Source organism: Alexandromys fortis, unplaced genomic scaffold (genome assembly GCF_014885135.2).
Source record: "Alexandromys fortis isolate MF-2015 unplaced genomic scaffold, M_Fortis_MF-2015_v1.1 scaffold_99, whole genome shotgun sequence".
In the NCBI taxonomy this organism is placed as follows: domain Eukaryota; kingdom Metazoa; phylum Chordata; class Mammalia; order Rodentia; family Cricetidae; genus Alexandromys; species Alexandromys fortis.
The window spans coordinates 134,687-146,908 of NW_026067982.1; the positions used below are offsets into that span (position 1 = coordinate 134,687).

A 12,222-nucleotide genomic window follows, 5' to 3' on the forward strand; every position below is an offset into this window, starting at 1 on the left:
TGTTCTGCACATCTCCGGCCTCTCCCGCTCTTCTGCTCAGCCATGCCCTGACAGGGGTTAGAGGACACTGCGCTTCCTGCCTTGTGAGCTATTTGATTACACTGTGTGAAGATGTGGCACTGTGATTGGTTTAATAGAAAGCTAAATGGCCAATAGCTGTACAGGAGGGACAGCCGGGACTTTTGGACAGAGAACTCTGGGAATAAGAGAGCCGGCGTTTCCAGCCAGACTGGGAGTAACCAGATGGGCATAATGGAAATGAGGTCATGAATGCATGGACGAGCGTACATTCAAAAATATGGATTAATTAAAGCTATTAGAGCTAGTTAGAAACAAGCCTAGGCTAAGGCCGAGGTTCCATAATAATAAAACTCCATGTTGTTTATTGTAAGCTGGCAGCCCAAAGAAAAACCTGCCCACATTGTCTGGTTTTTTATTTTTATTATTTTATTAGTGGTGGTGGTTTGCTTTTTAAGAGTCAAGACTAGTATTATTCTTAATGTGGCTGGTGGTACGTGGTTTTAGAGACTTCATGTGATGGTTACTGTTGATTGCCAGGATCTGGAACCACCTAGGAAGCAAGTGTAGGCACACCTGTGAGGGATTGTCTCTATTAGGCTAGGCCCTGGGCTTGCCGTGTTCATCCACGGGGAAGGGTCACCCTGCAATGGGGTGGCACCATTCCCTAGGCCCTGGTCCTGAACTGGACATGAAAGAGGAAGCTAGCTGACTGTGAGCGCTCGTCACGCTCTGCTTCCTGGCTGCAGGTGCAATGTGACCAGCCCCCAAGCTCCTGCCACCATGCCTTCCCATCGAGATGGACAACAGACTGTACGGGAGAACACTGAGTCCGAATGATGAGCCCTTCTTCCCTGAAGGTACTTTTGACAGAGTGTTTTTTTTTTTTCTCACAGCAACAGAAAACTAAGATGAATAGCAATAGATGAGCGTAACAAGGAAGACTCTGCAACAAAACTATCCAGGGAGGCTTATCAGCTAGCAGTAGAGCGGAGAAGGGGTCCACACAAGGGGCTGGGGAGAGCTTTGGACGTGGGAGACAATCCAGATCCTGATTTTGTTGTTGCTTGGCTTGTGAACACTTTTACCAGACTTGTTGTGCAAGTGAATGTAGCATTGCTATCCTAAGTGTCTAAGAGAAAAGGTTGGTTCTGGGTGCTCTAACCCATGACTGTGGGGTTGCAGTTGCTTAGGGTCTGCTAAGGCAGGAGCATGTGATGGCCAGAGCACGTGGCAGAGCAAAAATGTTTATCTCATGGCTAGGAATGAAAAGAGAGGTATAACCTCACGGTCTTGTATGTGCATATGATTGCTGGTGTGTGTGTGTGTGTGTGTGTGTGTGTGTGTGTGTGTATGTATGTGTGCACGTGTGCTCGTGTGCGTGCATGTGAACATGCTCTCTAACTTATTTTCTGAGACAGGGTCTCTCACTGAAGCTGGAAATGCCGATTTGACTGGTCTGGCTGGCCAATGAACTCCAGGGATCCTCCCATCTCTGCACCCTACCTGCTGTCCAGCACTGGGATTACAGGCATATGCCACCATACCTGGCTTTTACATGGGTTCTGGGGGATCCAAACTCAGATCTTCATGATTGCATGACACATACTTTACCATCTGAGCTCCCTCCCCATCTCTCCCTCCCAATCATTTCTGAAGGTACGTTTCTAAGACCTAAAGACTTCCCACTAAGCATCAACCTCTCAATAGAACCTTAAAAGTAAACCTTTATGGGAGGGGGGCACTGAAGATCCAAACTGCCACAAACATCAACTTAGGTAGTTAAAGCAAGTGGTTTGATTGTACATAATTTATTCCTCTAAAAGTGTGTGTGTGTGTGTGTATAAATTTAAAATCACTAGAAATCCTACCATCAAGCATAGCCACTTAAAATGTTTTATGTGTTTTTATGTTGTCATGGCACGGCCACACCTCTCCCCCCCCCCCTTCTACCTTTTTCTCAGTCTCATAGATCATGGAAACCTTTCCACGTCAATACACAGACTGCTGCATCAGCATTTTATATGGTAGTGTGTCACTGCAGCGTGATGTATTCCACCAATTTTGTTGAAAAACTTCAGGTTTCTCCTGTTTTAAGTACCACCACATACATCCTTGTAACCCAGTTCTTTATGCGTCCCCTTGGTTATTGCCAAATTCCAGGAAGATGACTGAGTCCCAGGACCTGTCACTTTCATAAGGGATGTGAGGCGTCTTTGGGAAAGGAGCACCTTTCCTAAGAGCTGCCCCACGGTGCACACCCTCCATCCCTCTCTGTCTTCACTGCAGTCCAGTCAGACGCCCCACGACTGCTTCGTGGAATGCGCTACCGCTCCATGTAGACAGCATAGGGTAAAATCCTGCTGCCTGGTGTATATGATACCTCACCCCTTCGGGAGTCACTGAAACCGGACAAAGCCAGAGTCTCAGCCAGGAAGCCTCCACATTCAAGGCCCATAAGGGCTTGAAAACACTCCTAACAACCATCCTGGATGCTGAACCATCCAGGGCCAGATTGCTTCCTGACTTGCTAAAGAAACACTGAATCAAGGGCCTGACAAAAAGAGTATTTTTTCCTTCCAAGCTCAGCTGCTTTCTGCCTCTTATTCTCAGGTAACTCTTTGGAGCAAACTCTGTTGGAGAGGCACATCCCCCCCCCCCCCCCCCCATTCCCAGCCTGCTGCACATAGCCTCAGGATAGCCGGCTCAGGTCTTCAAGACAAAATATCAACAACAAAAAAGTGCAAGTAGTAATCGCACTTGTTTCCTACCTTCCTGTGAGGATGCCACCAAATAATGCAACCAAATTCGCTGGCACTAACTCGGGCCCTGCTCAGGGGATGCTGATGCCTCACCGGTGTCATGACGCCCTGTGATATGACGCCCTGTGATTCACCCCTATCCTTGGCCTCAGGCAGGAGAAGCTTCGGAGAATGGTTTCTGTCCCATCTACAATAGTTATCTATACAAAGGGGCAGTCATTACTCTCACTTCACAACTGCCTGAGGACACCGATAAACTGAGGACACGCAACCCCATCCTTAGGTGTGGTCTGTCCACGCCTCCTACCACTAGGACCACGCCTGACAAATAGAACAAATTACAGGCGTCTGATTTAAGGCTGTGTGTGTGTACACTACTCTCGAGCCAAGCCCCAAACCCTAGCTCTGTGGCTGCATCAAAGGGCCATCTCTACTCCAGCCTCCAGGCCCAGAGTAAGCAGCAATTTGAGAGGCAGCCCCCTTTTATTTTTAGCCTCAAAAAAAAAAAAAAAAAAAAAAAAAAAAAACCCTAAAGCCTACATAGCAGCGCTCACCAAAGTGTCTCTTACAAAGCTGTTGTTTGACTTGGGTTGAGAAAATGACAGGCTGATTTCTGCACCAAGAAGAGAAGGGGGATAAACGGCAAATGGGGGGGGGGGAGTGCCCCCCTGCCAACCTCCATCTCCCTGAGTCCTCCCCTAGGCCTGGGTGGACCCTGCCTGGGTAATCGTTCCCTGCTATATTTAAAAACCACAGATGTGTTTGGAGGGGACTTAATTTTGGAATTGCGGGCGGCGTCTCCTGGGGACAAGGGGAAAGCCGGTGCTGAGCTCCCGCCTGCTAGCTTCCAACTCTGGGGAATCCAGGTCAGGACGCGTCGCCTTCTCGCTGCCGCCTGCCGCGAAGCTCCAAGCTCCAGGGCCCAACGATTGGGTGGGTGGCCTCCGGGTAGGGCTTGCGTCCGCATTCGATCTTCCGGGGGCTCTCCGTGCGCGAGGATCCGGCCCGATGTCCCTGGCCCGCCGCGATGCGCTGTGCAAGTCTCCCCTCCGTGTGCCAGGCTAAATATGCGCGGCTTGTCATTCGGTGTGGCTGTCTCCCAGCTGATAGGGTGACGTCGGGTTTGGAGGCTTGGAGATTGGCTTTTTGATTTGGCTTCTTGCGGAGGCTTAATGGGCAAAGCTCTAGGCTCGCCCAGAAACCGGCCCCTACGCTCGTCCCCTCTGCACGCTGCGAGGCCGAGACGTCTCCCGCGGTGACGGCGGGCGAGGTTGACTCGCGCGCTTCCAGCCTCGGGAAAGCCCGGGCGACGCGGCAGCCAGCCCCCGCCGGGGTCCCTCCGAGCCGCCAGGGCGCGCCGCGCTGCTCTCCGTCCCGCCCCTCCCGCAGGGATCCCCAGGCGAAGGCGGCCGGGACTCCGGGCCTTGCCCGGGCCACTCTCGGGCCATCCGTGTTCCTTGGCTCGGCGCCGAGGGTCCGCACTCTGCGCCCTGAGCCCTGGCCCCCCGGCGCTCGAGTTCCAGATGCGTTGCCCCGCAGCCCCCTGACAGCTGCCAGCCCACGAGCTCCGGCGGGTGGCCGCGGCGGACTGTCATGCCCTGGACGCCGCTGCAGCCGGCCCGCAGCCCGCGGGGGCGATGAGCCGCTGCGGCCGGTGAGGAGCCGGGCGGCTCGGGCATCGCGCACCTTTCTAACCCGCCTCACTTGCCCATCGGGCTCCGGAGGCTGAGGGGAATCGGTGAGTAATGGGATGAGCCCACAACCCACCCCCACCCCGGTGGGCGGCAGAGGCAGAAGACGCCAAGATCTGGGGTTTAAGATACCCCCAAGAGGGTCCCTGGTGAAGAATCATAAGTTATTTCTGAAGATCATTCGCATGCACTGCCTTCCTGTAGGTTAGTGCCAGAAGTGGGGGAGGGAGCTCGGGAAAGTGTACGTTGTGTATGCGGTGTTGCGGGGAGGATCTCGCAGAGTGTCTAGGCGAGGGTGCTTGGGTTGCCTCCAGAGATGCCTGTGAGCCACGGTACTGGAAACGTGGCTACAGTCCTGTCCTGGGTTTGCTGACTTAGTGGAGGCATCTCAATGGGGGAATCTGCTTGCCAGATGTGTGTGTGTGTGTGTGTGTGTGTGTGTGTGCGCGCGCGCGCGTGTGTGTATGCGCGCGTGCATGCGTGTGTCTCGCCGGTGCCAGGGCTTGTTGGCTCCTGGGGCTGACTGCCCACCGGTTCTGGGGTTGGGGGGGGACCGCGTTATTCGCTTGGCACGGACCCAGGTACACACACACACACACACACACACACACACCACCGCACACTGCACACGTACACGGGCACACCAACCTTGGGACTCCTTTGGCGCCGGCCCGCAACTGCAGCCCCAGCGCGCCCGTTTTCCTCTCCCCCCACCCCCCACCCCGCAGACTCCTGGGCCAAGCAGAAGATAAGAGAGACTCTTAAGTCCTGAGATTTCAGAGCCCCCATGGTCTGGGAGATCCCAGGCCCTGGAGAGAAGTGAAAGTATATAACTAAGCCCCCTTTCCCATCAATCCCTCAACTCTCTCTCTCTCTCTCTCTCTCTCTCTCTCTCTCTCTCTCTCTCTCTCTCTCTCTCACACACACACACACACACACACACACACACACACACACGCCCTCATTTTAAAGCTAGCCCTGCTTCTGCAGGCCCTGACTGACCTGCCCTGAGAACCTGAGCCACTGGGGCAGAGGATGAAAACGATTTGCTAGAGGGGCTTTGCGGGGTGGGGGGCGGGGGAGGAGGCAGTTTTTTTCCTTTTTATTCGTTGTGTTTTATTTTTAACCATGTTGAGGGGGGCTAAATAGAGCAAACGCCTATAATGCAGTGCTGTAAATTTCCTCGCTCACTGCCTGCCTCCTATCCCTCTCCACCCCCCCCCCCCTTCTCTTTTGGCAATTAAAAACAAACCTCTGAACCTTTGGTGCTAAGGTTTGTTTCCCAGGCAGAAAGATTGAAATTGGGTGCAATTTATCAGAAATGCAGGCTGCAGCTGGGCGCCAGGTGCCCAGCTCCTGGGTGGCCAAGAAACCCCAAAGGGGGAGGCTTGTGGGTACATGATAGGAACACATCCGGTCTTCTGGTGGGGTACCAAAAGGGAAGCCTGCGGGCCTCCAGCGACCTGGTGACTTGCAGCCACGCTCCTGTGATTAATCTTCCACAGCTGTTGTGCTCTGTCTGTCCAATTGAGCTGAGCTCTTGTTTACCTCGGTTTTCAAATATAGCTGCTGCGCCACGATCTTCCTGAAACAGGGGCGTCAGTTCACTGTGGATGGACAAATGACCTCCCGCTGGCCCTTCTCCCTATCTTCCCAGCCCCATAACTAACTGCCTCTGTCTGGCTCACCCAGCTGTAAGAGGAAGCTGTTCCTAAACTCAGGCCTTGTAGTGTTGCAAAAGAGGATGGTTGATGGCCAGAGCTTTTGGCGACTGGATGGGGTCTAGTTACCCGGGGCTGGCACTGCAGTCTACGATCTCATTAGCCGTCCTTCACACATGTCTCTTTTCTTTAAATAAATGAACCGTGTGTGTGTGTGTGTGTGTGTGTGTGTGTGTGTGTGTGTGTGTGTGTGTAAGGAGATCCCACAGAGCCCATATAACGGGAAACTCTGGGAACTGACTGTAGTGGTTCCTTCTTAATTTGACCAGAAGGCCATGGTGCAGGTCCCTTTACGTGGAATGCCCATTGAATTTTTCCCACACGCCAGTCCTCAACACCCCTTACGGGGGAAAGCCTTCCATTCCTTCTGCCTAGGCTCGATTTCCTCACTCCGTCAACCCACAGTCTGAACATATATCACTTTAAAGTGATCTAAGATGCAACTCAATTTTACTGATGTAACTGAGCGACGCCGAGAGCAGCTCTGGACAATGAGCCCTGCAAAGACAGGAGGAAGGATAACTGGCTGTTTATCCCCAATGCATCCCCAGGGCCTAACCCTGTGCCTGGCATCAAGCGGGCACTTGGTGACTGTTTTGTTAAACTAATGGAACCAGAGGGTTATGCTGCGTCTTCGCCCCCGTGGGTGTCTTCTACTCCGGGTCAGAGAAGAGAGGGAAGTTTCCGAACTAACTCTGTTTTGCTGTTGTTGGCTTTGTTTCGTCTGTAGAATCAAGCCAGGCCTGGCAGCGTATGTCTGTAGCCTCAGCAGGAGGATTTACAGATTCAGGGCCTGCCTGGGCAATGTAGTGAGAACCCATCAACAACAATGAAAAAGATGGGTGTGTGGGTGTGTGGGCCAGTAAAACAAGGTTGTAGCTCAGTGGGAAAGCTCTTGACTAGGATGATCGTTTAATCTGTAGTACTATAAAAAATAAAATCCCCTCGCTCCGGATCCCTCCATGAGCTGGCACCCTGACTCTGTGCCCCAGCCCTCTTCTGTTCCTTGTGCCAATCAGTTCTTTTGTATAATCCCTGGTCACAGTGATGCGTATCATTCGTAGGCAGCGGTGTGACATTGTTTCCCACCCTGTCTGGTCCAGCCATTGCCCACAATCAGGATTTGGGAGATGTCACCATCTTGGTTTCTCCTCACAGTCTTAAGTTTGATGAGTGGGGTGGAGTAATTCCCTTCACTCCAGTCCGGTTGCTTTGCCTAGAGGTTCAAATATTTTCTCCAAAAGAGAAAACCTTAGCTTGGTATTTCGGGGAGACGTTTATTGAACAAGCATTCAGAAAGCACTTACTCTGCCAGATATAAGCTAGGAAACAGAGGCATGCGAGACCGAATGGTTCCTTTCCTCATAAACACACATGCTAGCAGGGACACCAACCAATGAGGAGTCAAATACCGTATAAAGTGATTTCTGCTACCCGAAGGGCAATGTCAGATCAGTGGAAGTAAATCGAAACAGTCACCTCTTCTCGGGGCCTGGAGGCTACCTCTTAGGACAGCTGAGCTCTGAAGGGAAGGATGGGTTCAGGTTAGCTTTGGTGAAAGCAGAGAGGGGATAGAGGGGAAAAGAAGACAGCGCTGAGCAAAAAGATCAGCGTTTGAGATGTCTAAAGTGGAGAGGGGTTTTTCTAAATGCTGGGACACAGAGTTGCAGGGGGATGTGGCCGGAGAAGCTGTAGGGTCAGAGAAGCTGTAGGGTCAAACCGCGAAGGGCTTGCACTCTGTGCTAAGGAACCACACGGAATTTTCCAGTGAGGCTTTAGGAAAGCTTTAACTCCAGAAGTGAAGGAACAAACTAGCATTTTATACAATGTGCAGACACTGGCTGGAACTGGCATGTAGGACCAGTGGGAAGCTTCTGTAGCTCTCCAAGTGTGAGAATGGAGAGAGGAGTTATGTGCAAACTAGAATGATCTTATAGTTTGGGTTGTGAACCTAGCTTTTAAATATCTCCAGCCCTAGAATGTCCTTTCGAGGAAGGTGGTCCACTGATTTTCTTCAGTGAGGCTGGCTTATGTTTGATTGTCCATCTATGTTTCGAATAGACATTGTAAACGCAGCCTTGGAGGAGAGAGGTCTTAGAAGGGAGGAGGATTGGCTCCAGCATGAAAAAGGCATACTTCCTGGTACTCTGAGCTACAAAGCAAGACAAACCCTGAAAGATGAAGGATGGAGAGGTCTTTAAGGATATAAAAGCCTTTTCACCCTCAGAAGGAGCGCTGGAAGATGAGACAGATTCATATTTATATTAAATCTGTAGAGACCATTGGAGCAGGACTTGTAGATATGTGTGTATGAAGACAGACTTCTTGAAGGAACCATTTGGGGGAGTTGCTAAATCTCATCGCAGGATCCTGGATACTTGGCTGTTTTATACAGAGTCCCACCTACTAAGAAAACCGCTTCACTTCATCCTAGATATAGCATGGAGCAGGCCAAGGAGCACGAGCTGCTCTGATTCGTGGCTTGACAAAATCAGGTGACCCCGGTTGTGCAAGAGCACTGGGTCATGTGGAGACTGAATCTGGGAGCAGGGACTAGAAGCTAAGTCTCCCCTGCTTCCAGGTGGTGCTTTCTAGATCCTTTGAGAGGAGAGGGCCTCACTGCCCAGGGGAATGAAGACTGTGTGGTGCAGTCAGACCCTTTCCCTGTATCATGTCTGCTCCACTCGGCTTAGGACCCCTCTCCTTTTCTGAAGAGCTACCGCTCTCTTGCTAAACAGGACTCCTTCTCTTATCTGGAGTCGCTTGCTCCTTGAACACAGAATCCTGTCTCTCCACAAGCCCTGCTCTAAAAAGAGTGTTGCGTGTCCACTTTCCCCTTCCACCACCCTCTCCCCATCTGACCTTGATTAAAGTTTTGAAATTGTACAGTGATCATTATTCTATTTCCTTATCACTCCATTGCTCATCGTTTCTGCTTTTCACCTTCTACTCCAGGACCTCCTGCTCTCCAGACTCTAGTGAGCTCTCTCTCTCTCTCTCTCTCTCTCTTTCTCTCTCTCTCTCTCTCTCCATACTCACTTTCATCAGATAATGTGGACCGTTAGCTCCTTAGACCTTTCCTTGCTGGGCTTCTGGTGGATTGAGCTCTCCTATGGTCCCCCGTCTTCTTCTCAAAGAATCTGCCCCCTTCCCATTTCTCCCTTTCTCCAACCGTCCCTTGGCGGTCTTCCCTGGTGGCTTGTGCTATTACTCCAGGATGTTCCTGGAGCGTGTGCCTCTAGCTCCACATGCCTCTGCCTTACGTCCAGCCACTTGCACACTGTCTGAAACAAGATGTCCATCAGTTTCAGGAATTGGATATACTCAGTGATACTCAGTTGACCTTCCTCAGTGTGCAGTCCCTAGTGGACTTCTACTGCAATACTCAACGGCTTTCTCAGAATGACTGGCAATGACTGGCAATGCTCTGGGCCCCCAATTGCTCCAACTCTCCTGTTTCACCCTCAGCACTACTTTCCCCTAGGAAAAAATATGTTAAAATAAGAATTCAATACAAACACTGTGTCTAGGGGGTCTACCAAAAGCTCCGCCCACATGACCCATACCCGTCATACTCCCTCCCTAGCCAGGCAGGGAACCACCTTGTGGCTGTGCCTTTTTGCTCCTCAGAAGGAACTAAAGGGGAAGTAAATGAGGGGAATCATGAAGGGAGGAGAGAGAGAGAGAGAGAGAGAGAGAGAGAGAGAGAGAGAGAGAGAGAGAGCAGCTTCAAAGACAGCAGCAGCTAGAAGATGCTCTCTGTGAAACGGAGGCAGGCCCACACACCACTGGAGTTGATGGTATGAGAGAAGCCCCCAGCTCTGTCTCAGAGAGATGACTCTGACGGCTTGCCAGACCCCATTTGTTTTTCATTTAGGCAATGATATGATTGAATTCCCTATTTCAACATTTTAAAACTTAAGATAAATGAAGTGACATTAAAATGAATCAAACCATGGGAGAATGGTCTAAGGAAAACCTGTGTAAAAGGCAGCAATTCCCAGCTCCCCTCAGCCACAGGTCAGAAGGATGCCAGCACTCTCGCACTGACGTTGAGTCACGTCAACCGTAGAGTCTAGAGGTGGTCTCTGGAACAGCCAGGGGCAGGAGGAAGAGCAGCATCTAGGTAGATGTGGATGTTTCTCACACCTCTGCCCGCTGACCCAATGTTCTCTCAGTTCAGGGATTGCTTTTCTTTGGCCCTTCCTCGCTTGACATACACCAGCAGGCTAGGTGGAAGGAGATTTCTGTAGTCAGCATAGAAAAGTTCTCTCTTGGCTCCATACTTATCGGTGTAGAAATCCTAATGGTTGACTGAATACCAGATTCTTCATCTGTGTGATCACCCCAACTATAAAAATAAAAGGAGACCATGCCAGTGAAAAGGCCTTTGTAAACTCTTGGTGCATTGACTAGCTAAATCTCTGTTGAGTGAATGATTCAGGGTCAATACTGGTTCTCAAGCTCATAACCTCCAAAACAAGAGGCAGGTGCGGGTGAGAGCACTCGAGCTGAGGTGGCAAACTGAGCTGATTGGACGGTAGACAATGCTCTCACACTACATGCTTCTTCTGGTTCTTCTAAAGGAACAGAACTTGCTGTTTTAGCTAACCGTTTCCTTCTCTCCCTACGGGTCATCGGGAAGCTTGTAGTCTCAAAATACATGGTGTCCTAGTCATTCTATTCTATGGTCATTCTTCATTCATTCAATAAATATGTGTCGAGCCCTCCATATCCCAGTTTCTAGTCTGAAGCACATTTCTTGCCCAGATAGAATTTTTATTTCTTGGTAAGCCAAAAAATAAATAGACAAAGGCAACAATGTGTTCAGCAAGTGATATGTGCTCCGAAAGACATGAAAATGACATGGCAGAGAAGGGAAAGAGTCTGAGAAGGAAAGTGCCATTGGGGACCAGAATGGAATGAAAAGGGGACACATGTGGATATGGTTGAGATAAACCCATTGTCAGAATCACTAGCTAACTTTATCTTAGTGCGGCTGCAAAGCATGTCAACAAGAGGTAAAGACAGCCAATTAGCAGTTAGAAGAGGAGCAAAGTGTCCAGAAATGCTGAGATGCAAGGGATGGCATGATCTCTTTGGTAGGTAGGTTTTTTTTTTTAATGTCTAGTTGGTTTTGGTAGCGCTAGCTTGTAATCCCAGCACCCAGAAGACAGAAGCAGGATAGCAAGTTCAAGATGAGCATGGGCTGCACAATGAGGCCCTGTCTCAGGAAAAAACTATCTTGTAGGGGGCAGAATATGAATTGGGGCAAGACTGGCAGATGTATTAGTCGTCAAGGCGAGATATGCAATTCTGACTGGACAGAAGTTAGGCCAGAGTGTGACCCGTATTTACACTCAGTAAATCTGAGAACACATGCAGGCAGCACCACCTTCAAAGAACCTATGAGTTTTATGGGAACACAATAAGTACTCAGCAGATAAGAACCATTACCATCACCACTACCATCACCACCCCAACCTCCCAACTCCCCCTGCCACCAGGGAATCAATGAATGGAATAAAGCTTTTTTGTACTCAAACTTGGGTTTGCATTAATCTTAAAACTTTGTATCTTTCAAAACTAAAAAAAAAAAAATTAAAAATTCCCCATAGCACCATTTCCTGGGAGTGATGCTTTCAAAGGCGCCGTTCCTTCTACAGGAATTACATTCTTATTTTTTGACAGACAGGAGATCTCTAATCCCACCCCTTCTCTAATGTTCTCAGCCAGTGATTTTAAGTTCCCAGACCACTTGCTTGAATTTAGATACTGACCTGTGTACACTTCTGTGTACTCATTGGGGGTGGAGACAGGGACACTCCATCAGGCTACTGAATCAACAAAAGTCTTCACCTCCACTAAACTGAGGAGCACACTAGTGCCTTGATTGGATTCCAAGGACTCCCTGCGCTCTTCCTTGGGGCGGGGGAGTCATGTAGAACTCTGGCTGGTCTTATTTTGTTTGTCCAGTGTTCCATAAGGTCTTGAGTGATGTAGGCGTGTGACTTGGATCCTTTGTGACGA

The 12,222-nt window shown here is 50.2% G+C and overlaps 1 protein-coding gene across 2 annotated transcripts in view; it reads left to right on the top strand.

Annotated features, from left to right (window-relative positions):
• The first annotated feature begins 3,996 nt into the window (after positions 1 to 3,996).
• The window catches only part of Slc8a3 (solute carrier family 8 member A3), a 146,181-nt gene continuing 137,955 nt past the window's right edge, over positions 3,997 to 12,222 (top strand). Inside the window, exon 1 of one of the 2 annotated variants that reach the window (XM_050158621.1) lies at positions 3,997 to 4,518. The gene's annotated coding sequence lies outside the window, so the exon portion shown is untranslated. The remainder of the gene's footprint in view (positions 4,519 to 12,222) is intronic. The other variant, XM_050158620.1, reaches the window with a different exon arrangement.